This window comes from Triticum aestivum, chromosome 3A, assembly GCF_018294505.1.
Source record: "Triticum aestivum cultivar Chinese Spring chromosome 3A, IWGSC CS RefSeq v2.1, whole genome shotgun sequence".
NCBI lineage: Eukaryota > Viridiplantae > Streptophyta > Magnoliopsida > Poales > Poaceae > Triticum > Triticum aestivum.
In genome coordinates this window covers 46,998,633-47,006,748 of record NC_057800.1, presented here as the reverse complement: position 1 = coordinate 47,006,748, position 8,116 = coordinate 46,998,633, and the positions used below count along the sequence as shown (strand labels likewise).

Sequence of the window (8,116 nt, the reverse complement as noted above, 5' to 3'; positions counted from 1 at the left end):
GACGCTGCTTCAAGGACCCAATCCGAGCAGTGGACCATGAAGTGCTCGAATTGCAACAGGACCTCTCCTATAAAGAGCATCCGGTCCGCATTCTCGACCAAGCTGAACGCTGCACCCGTCAGAAGGCGATCAAGTTCCTCAAGATCCAGTGGTCGAATCACTCTGAAGACGAAGCCACCTGGGAACGCGAGGATCGTCTTCGCGATGAATACCCTGCACTGTTTCCTTCTACCTCCTAAATCTCGGGACGAGATTTCTTGTAGTGGAGGAGATTTGTAACGCCCGGATAATCATGCTACAGTGATCTCACGTTAATGGTGACACGTCACCTCTGTCACTGTAATTAATCTCGGGTTAATTCAAAACCGTTTCAAATTTAAACCCTAAATAAGTCAAACGACAAAAGTTTTCAAAATATTAAACTAAAATGTTCGGTTTGTACTAAATATTACATAGATAATTATGGTGTAGAGGATACAGTTTTATAAAATGCATAAATGTTTTAAACTGAATTGAAACAGAAAAGAAACTGTGAAAACAGAAAACAAACAAAAAAGGGAAAAAGAGAGAAAGGCCCCCCACTGGGCTTCGGCCCAGCAGGCCGGCCCATTCGGCCACCGGCCCAACCGGCCACCAGCCGGCGCCCCCATAACCCCCCACTCCTCCCGTGACCTAGATCGACCCAACCACCCACTTCCCCCACTCCCTCGTCCCCTCCCCCCTCCCGATCCGATCTGGATCGGGGGAACGACTCCGCCGCCCGGAACGAACCCCGCCGCCGCCTGGATGTCGCCAGACCTCCCCGCTGGACTGCCTCCCCTCCGGCGGACGTCTCCAACCCCCACCTCGCGCCCCACTGCCCTTAACCCTACGGCCCCAGTGAGCGCCTCCCTCTCCTCGTCTCTCCCTCACCGCGCCGCCCCGTTCCTCCCCGTCGCCGCTACCCCCGCCGTGGCCTCTCCCTAGCTCGCCGGCGTCTTCTCGTTCCTGCCCGCGGTCGTCGCTTGCCGTCAACCGTTGCTGGCTGCTGGCCCTCCCTGCCGCAGCCTCGCAACGCCGCCTGACCACCGCCGTTCGCCGCCGGCTGCACTTGCTGCACGCGCCCTGGCCGTGCCGCTCGCTCTGGCCTTGTCGTTCCCATGCGCGCTCCAAGCGCATCCCGCCCCGCACCCACAGCCACCAGCTTGCGCCCCGTCGCCCACCTCCTTGCTCGCGCCCTGCTGGTCCCGCCCCGCTCTCCCTCGCCGACTCCCTGCGCTTGCCTCGCCCAGCTGCCGTGGCCGGCCGGTGTGACGCGCCGCCGAGCGCGCCCCCAACACCAGTACTGCTAGAGCTATCACTGCAATGAGCAAGACATGCATGGTGTTCTTCTTCTTACTTGAGCAGAATATATCTTTATCTTTTGAGCATATGGGATTGCCTTCTAGTATAGTGACGTGATTACACAACATATAAAATAAAAATCAGCTCAGCTAAAAAATATCAGCTGCAACCGCTCTATCAATTAATGATTATAAGATTATAACATGTCTTTATTGTCTCACATGACAAACTTGCTAGTGGTCTTTCTAAACAACTGAACCTTCTCAAGGAGAAAAAAAGGTACATAGTTTCTAAATATGCGTGGTTATTGATTGGTTCTTACGTGCCTTTCATGTTGAAAGCACTATGTTATAAAGTTCTACATGCTAGTATATGAAATAGAAGCACCTAAATTGGACTTCGATAACCATCCGTTTGGAGCTCAACTGCTTCAGCCATCGGGCACTGCAGCTAGAGTAGCAGCTTACGTTTAAACAATTTCTAGTTCAGATTAATCTTCTGCTACCTGGGGCAGGTATTCATGTACTTAAGTACTTTCCTTATCTAAGCTTATATTTGGGACGGAAATCTCTTGTTGAGGTGGTAAATTTGATTACCAGCAGGAAGTGAGCCTAGCCCAGCACTACCTGTCAGTTTGCCAATTGAACGTTTCTTGCTTGATTCCGCTTTCATTACAGGTCTCGTCTTTAACCAGTAATTGCTTTCTTAGTAGCAGCATTATAAATCCGTTGAATTGATCTATTCAGATAATACGGATGGATGAGGTCACACAAGCCGTTGAAAACTTGAAAAAGGAATGGAGCCAAGCAGTTGCACAGCTTGAGGTGTGCATTGCTGCAATTGAATCTTGTGGGAAGATGGGAAAAGGGACAGAAGAAGCAATGTCTCTTCCTAGGTTGAACGGTTCTGCACAGGATGCACTGCAATTGCTCAATGCACTGCAGTGCAGACTTGATCTTCTGGCAGAGCAGCTACCCACTTTTGAAGAAGTTCAGTCTGGACAGGCAACCTTAGGGTCATGGAAGGAACAATATCAGAGGTAAGCTGTTCTTAGAGTTCTTTCTTGCTTGCTTTGTTTCTTTAGTTTTTGTATACAACTGATTTTTGTTTCTCAGGCTGCGTGTGAGACTGAGGAGTGCTAACTTACAAGCAAAAGCGAACATGGGAAAGGCTGCTCAAGAAGAGGTGTGTGGTTTTTCTTCAGAGTATGCTCCATTAATTTGATACTTTACTAACTGAGCAATGCTAGCTTACCGTGATTTAAGGTGCTCTCACAATCTAATTTTGCTTTCTCTAGAGGGAGCTTCTTCTGGGAGGTGGAGAAGAGTCCACTATCCGTAGGCGTAATCTCCAGTAAGTTGATTAAATGAGGTCTTTGCATTGTTGGCATATCGTTGGAATATTTGAGACGTTAGTTGTATAATGGGTTTGATGATATGTTCAGTTTCACGAGAATTTCCTGCAAGTGTAGAACTCATGAAGGCCTCCATAGGCTGTGAATTAGTTCTAATGGAACAAGTTTACTTTCCTCATCCGGACTATTGAGAAATTCTATTTAACTCCTTAAATTGTGGAACTGGTTATTTAACCCTCTCATATGGCCATTAGTGGTTCGTATTAGTGTTTCTACTGACGTGGAGGTTATTTTGCCACTCTAGCAGCTTACACCACAGAATATGCAATGGTGACATCCAGTCAATCATCAGCAGCAAATAAAAAATGGACCTCTTATCTTCTTCACCCTCATCCTGTGTTCTGTCCACTTGCCAGCCCCATCACTGGCAGAACTCCCATGAATGTCAGTGCTCAGTTAAACTGCAGGGAGAAACTGTAACAATATTTATGCAGCCACAAGCACATTTCTTGCCTAGAAGAATGCAGATATGCTAACTCCATTTTATCGGGAATTTCGGTAAGGTAAGCCATGTTTTTTGAAGGTAGACACGTCAGTTACCCATGATAAATGACGGAGAACCTAAAGTAACTGAATCCAATTGTGCGAATCGAAAGGGGGCGGCAAATTGATCAATCCAAACAAGAATTGAAATAGGCACATGCCAGAAAAGAACAGAAAACACATTAATTGGCAATGACTCCCGTGCTTGAAGGAGAAGAGCTTGGTTGCTAGAGGGATCAAAAAGCTTGTTTGCAAAGTAGGTGCAACCAGACAAATGTGATGGTTGGCTTCTACAGTGAGTGTTGCAAGGCTCAAAGTTGGAGTCATTTAGACAGTCGGTGTGCATAGGGTGCGAGAGGCAGCTGGCATGTTGTGAATGTGTCGACATAGCAGGCAGTCACTGCCAGTCTGCCACGCTTAGTTAATCAATCATGATCTTACCTCCTTTGTATGAAGGCGGTGTGGTACTCACTGGGGATGCTTGTAGATTGGCAGTGGCTGCGTGCAGTGATGGAGGGTTATGTCGACGTCCCTATGGGTGACAGTCATGGTGATGTTCACTGCTGATATGGAGAGAACAGGGATAATGATAACTTTCCTTACTTGAACTAGAAAATATGGTCAACAACAACAACAACAACAACAACAACAACAACAAAGCCTTTAGTCCCAAACAAGTTGGGGTAGGCTAGAGGTGAAACCCATAAGATCTCGCAACCAACTCATGGCTCTGGCACATGGATAGCAAGCTTCCACGCACCCCTGTCCATAGCTAGCTCTTTGTCGATACTCCAATCCTTCAGGTCTCTCTTAACGGACTCCTCCCATGTCAAAATCGGTCGACCCCGCCCTTTCTTGACATTCTCCGCACGCTTTAGCCGTCCGCTATGCACTGGAGCTTCTGGAGGCCTGCGCTGAATATGCCCAAACCATCTCAAACGATGTTGGACAAGCTTCTCCTCGATTGGTGCTACCCCAACTCTATCTCGTATATCATCATTCCGGACTCGATCCTTCCTCGTGTGGCCACACATCCATCTCAACATACGCATCTCCGCCACACCTAACTGTTGAACATGTCGCCTTTTAGTCGGCCAACACTCCGCGCCATACAACATTGCGGGTCGAACCGCCGTCCTGTAGAACTTGCCTTTTAGCTTTTGTGGCACTCTCTTGTCACAGAGAATGCCAGAAGCTTGGCGCCACTTCATCCATCCGGCTTTGATTCGATGGTTCACATCTTCATCAATACCCCCATCCTCCTGCAACATTGACCCCAAATACCGAAAGGTGTCCTTCCGAGGTACCACCTGGCCATCAAGGCTAACCTCCTCCTCCTCACAGCTAGTAGTACTGAAACCGCACATCATGTACTCGGTTTTAGTTCTACTAAGCCTAAACCCTTTCGATTCCAAGGTTTGTCTCCATAACTCTAACTTCCTATTTACCCCCGTCCGACTATCGTCAACTAGAACCACATCATCCGCAAAGAGCATACACCATGGGATATCTCCTTGTATACCCCTTGTGACCTCATCCATCACCAATGCAAAAAGATAAGGGCTCAAAGCTGACCCCTGATGCAGTCCTATCTTAATCGGGAAGTCATCGGTGTCGACATCACTTGTTCGAACACTTGTCACAACATTATTGTACATGTCCTTGATGAAGGTAATGTACTTTGCTGGGACTTTGTGTTTCTCCAAGGCCCACCACATGACATTCCGCGGTATCTTATCATAGGCCTTCTCCAAGTCAATGAACACCATATGCAAGTCCTTCTTATGCTCCCTATATCTCTCCATAAGTTGTCGTACCAAGAAAATGGCTTCCATGGTCGACCTCCCAGGCATGAAACCAAACTGATTTTTGGTCACGCTTGTCATTCTTCTTAAGCGGTGCTCAATGACTCTCTCCCATAGCTTCATTGTATGGCTCATCAGCTTAATTCCACGGTAATTAGTACAACTCTGAACATCCCCCTTGTTCTTGAAGATTGATACTAATATACTCCGTCTCCATTCTTCTGGCATCTTGTTTGCCCGAAAAATGAGGTTGAAAAGCTTGGTTAGCCATACTATCGCTATGTCCCCGAGACCTTTCCACACCTCAATGGGGATACAATCAGGGCCCATCGCCTTGCCTCCTTTCATCCTTTTTAAAGCCTCCTTCACCTCAGACTCCTGGATGCGCCGCACAAAACGCATGCTGGTCTCATCAAAGGAGTCATTCAGTTCAATGGTAGAACTCTCATTCTCCCCATTGAACAGCTTGTCGAAGTACTCCCGCCATCTATGCTTAATCTCTTCGTCCTTCACCAAGAGTTGGCCTGCTCCGTCCTTGATGCATTTGACTTGGCCAATATCCCTCATCTTCCTCTCCCGGATCTTAGCCATCTTATAGATGTCCCTTTCACCTTCCTTCGTGCCTAACCGTTGGTAGAGGTCCTCATATGCCCGACCCCTTGCTTCACCAACAGCTCGCTTTGCGGCCTTCTTCGCCATCTTGTACTTCTCTATGTTGTCTGCACTCCTATCCAGGTATAGGCGTCTGAAGCAATCTTTCTTCTCTTTAAGCGCCTTCTGGACATCATCATTCCACCACCAGGTATCCTTATCTTCACTTCTCCTTCCCCTGGACACTCCAAACTCCTCCGAGGCCACCTTACGAATGCAAGTCGCCATCTTCATCCACACATTGTCCGCATCCCCTCCTTCCTCCCAAGGGCCCTCCTTAAATACCCTCTCCTTGAACACCTGAGCTACCTCCCCCTTGAGCTTCCACCACTTCGTTCTAGTGACCTTGGCACGCTTATCCCGCTGGACACGAATTCGAAAGCGGAAGTCAGCAACCACCAGCTTATGCTGGGGTACAACACTCTCCCCAGGTATCACCTTACAGTCTAGGCACGCACGCCTATCTTCTCTTCTCGAGAGGATGAAATCAATCTGGCTAGAGTGTTGGCCACTACTAAAAGTCACCAGATGTGATTCTCTCTTTCTAAAGAGGGTGTTAGCTACAATCATGTTGTAGGCTAGAGCAAAGCTTAAGACATCTTCCTTACTTGAACTAGAAAATGTGGTCAACAAATTAGATATTGTTGTGTTGATGTAACTCTTTCATATGACGTCAAAATGAAATCGCAGTGCACTAATTAAAAAAAATCACCTTATATATTATTTAATAATTCTGTAATTTATGTTTGTACAATGAACACAAACCTGCTAACTGATGTAGGACAAAGGCTGGGATGACATCTGCTGCAGAAAGTATTACTGAGAGCCTCCGTAGGTCTCGGCAGTTGATGGTTCAGGTTAGCACTCCTGCTCGTATAGTTGATATCTCATATTGCTAATGATTTCTTGGTCGCAAGTTCAAAAGTAATTTATTATATGTTTTTTGACAGGAAGTGGAAAGAAGCGCTAATACCTTGTCAACTTTTGGTAAGTTTTCCTGTGATTAAGCCTGTGCATAGGATGCTCGCTTGTAAGGTTCTGTACATTTAAGCCTGGTCAAGCTTTCCTTACAAATGTACAGTTATTTGATTATAGACTTTTGTTGGTTATTAATTTGTTACTAAGGAACCATGGCAGTCATGTGCTCCATATGAATAAGAACTACTCTGTTTCTGTCATTTAACGCATTTCCAGACCTATCGAGGCCAAGTTGCTAGCTAATTCTTTTCTAATGCAGATGAATCGACAAGTGTTCTCCGAAAGGCTGAAGGTGAATATCAAGGACACCACTCTTTGCTGATGCGCACCCGTGGTTTGCTCTCCACGATGCAACGACAAGATGTTCTTGATAGGTATGTAGCACCAATCGTTTATGATTTGGTGGGTCGTGCAGTCTTTCATTCTGGTCTTTCAGTCAAACAAAAGAAGTGGAACAAATGTCTTTTAAGTCATGTATACCTGCTCCAGTTGCAATATGCATTTGGTTTCCATCCGCAAGACGAGTTTTTGCTTGTGTAATAACAATACTGTCTGGGTCGGGTTGTACTGGTTTCTAACTATTATCTCTTTCCAGGATCATCCTGACTGTTGGGTTCCTCATAATCTCCTTAGCAGTTCTGTATGTTGTCTCGAGACGTATTGGCCTGTTGACACTGCAAAGGAAGTTGGCTGATGCAATCAGATCGGGCTCAGTATGAGCTGGAGACATATTGGGTAAAGTACCCCAAGATGGACCTGCCCCAACAAATGCTCCTCGCGTCTATGATGAACTGTGATTTACTTCCATCCATTGTTTGTTGTACATGAGCTTACAACCAGAAGCAAGCTAACCTTTCAGAGTTGTTATTTCTTAGTTCATGTTGTCTAATGTTTTGAGTCTTGCTCTTGATACTTTGATAGATAGTTAGTCATTCATTTATTCTGCCCCCTTTATTTCTTGGTTAATTTAGCTGTTGTGCTGATATATATTACACCGTGGAATGGTAAGGGGTTGTTGCATTACATCCTCATGAAGATATTAGATACCGTTTTGGTTCTTTCCTCCTGGAATAGGAGAGGAGAACAGGAACAGTCAGTCAGGAGAATGTTGTTTGAATGTGTGGTCATGCATCTTAGTGGTTCATCTAGACTAGTTGCTGAGAATTGGGTAGACATGGGAAGCAACTGTATTGTACCAGTGTCTGTTTTGAATATATCTTACTTCAGGTAAGAAATATCTTGGAACAATAATTTGTCGGTTCATGCGTTCTAGTCTCACTCATACTTCCATGAGGAGAATGTAAGAGATAATTCTTCTGGGTTGATTGGGAATGTAAGAGATAATTCTTCTGGGTTGATTGGGTTCTTGTTCTTCCCTTCTTTATACGTAGATCTTTATTACTGGTTCTTTTTTTTTAGCAATACTAGTTCTTCTTGTCGGGTAGCAAGAAAGAACCAGTGG

At 46.0% G+C, this 8,116-nt stretch overlaps 1 pseudogene; it reads left to right on the top strand.

Annotated features, from left to right (window-relative positions):
- Positions 1-698: 698 nt before the first annotated feature.
- LOC123056733 (uncharacterized) lies at positions 699-7,451 on the top strand (annotated as a pseudogene).
- Positions 7,452-8,116: the final 665 nt, after the last annotated feature.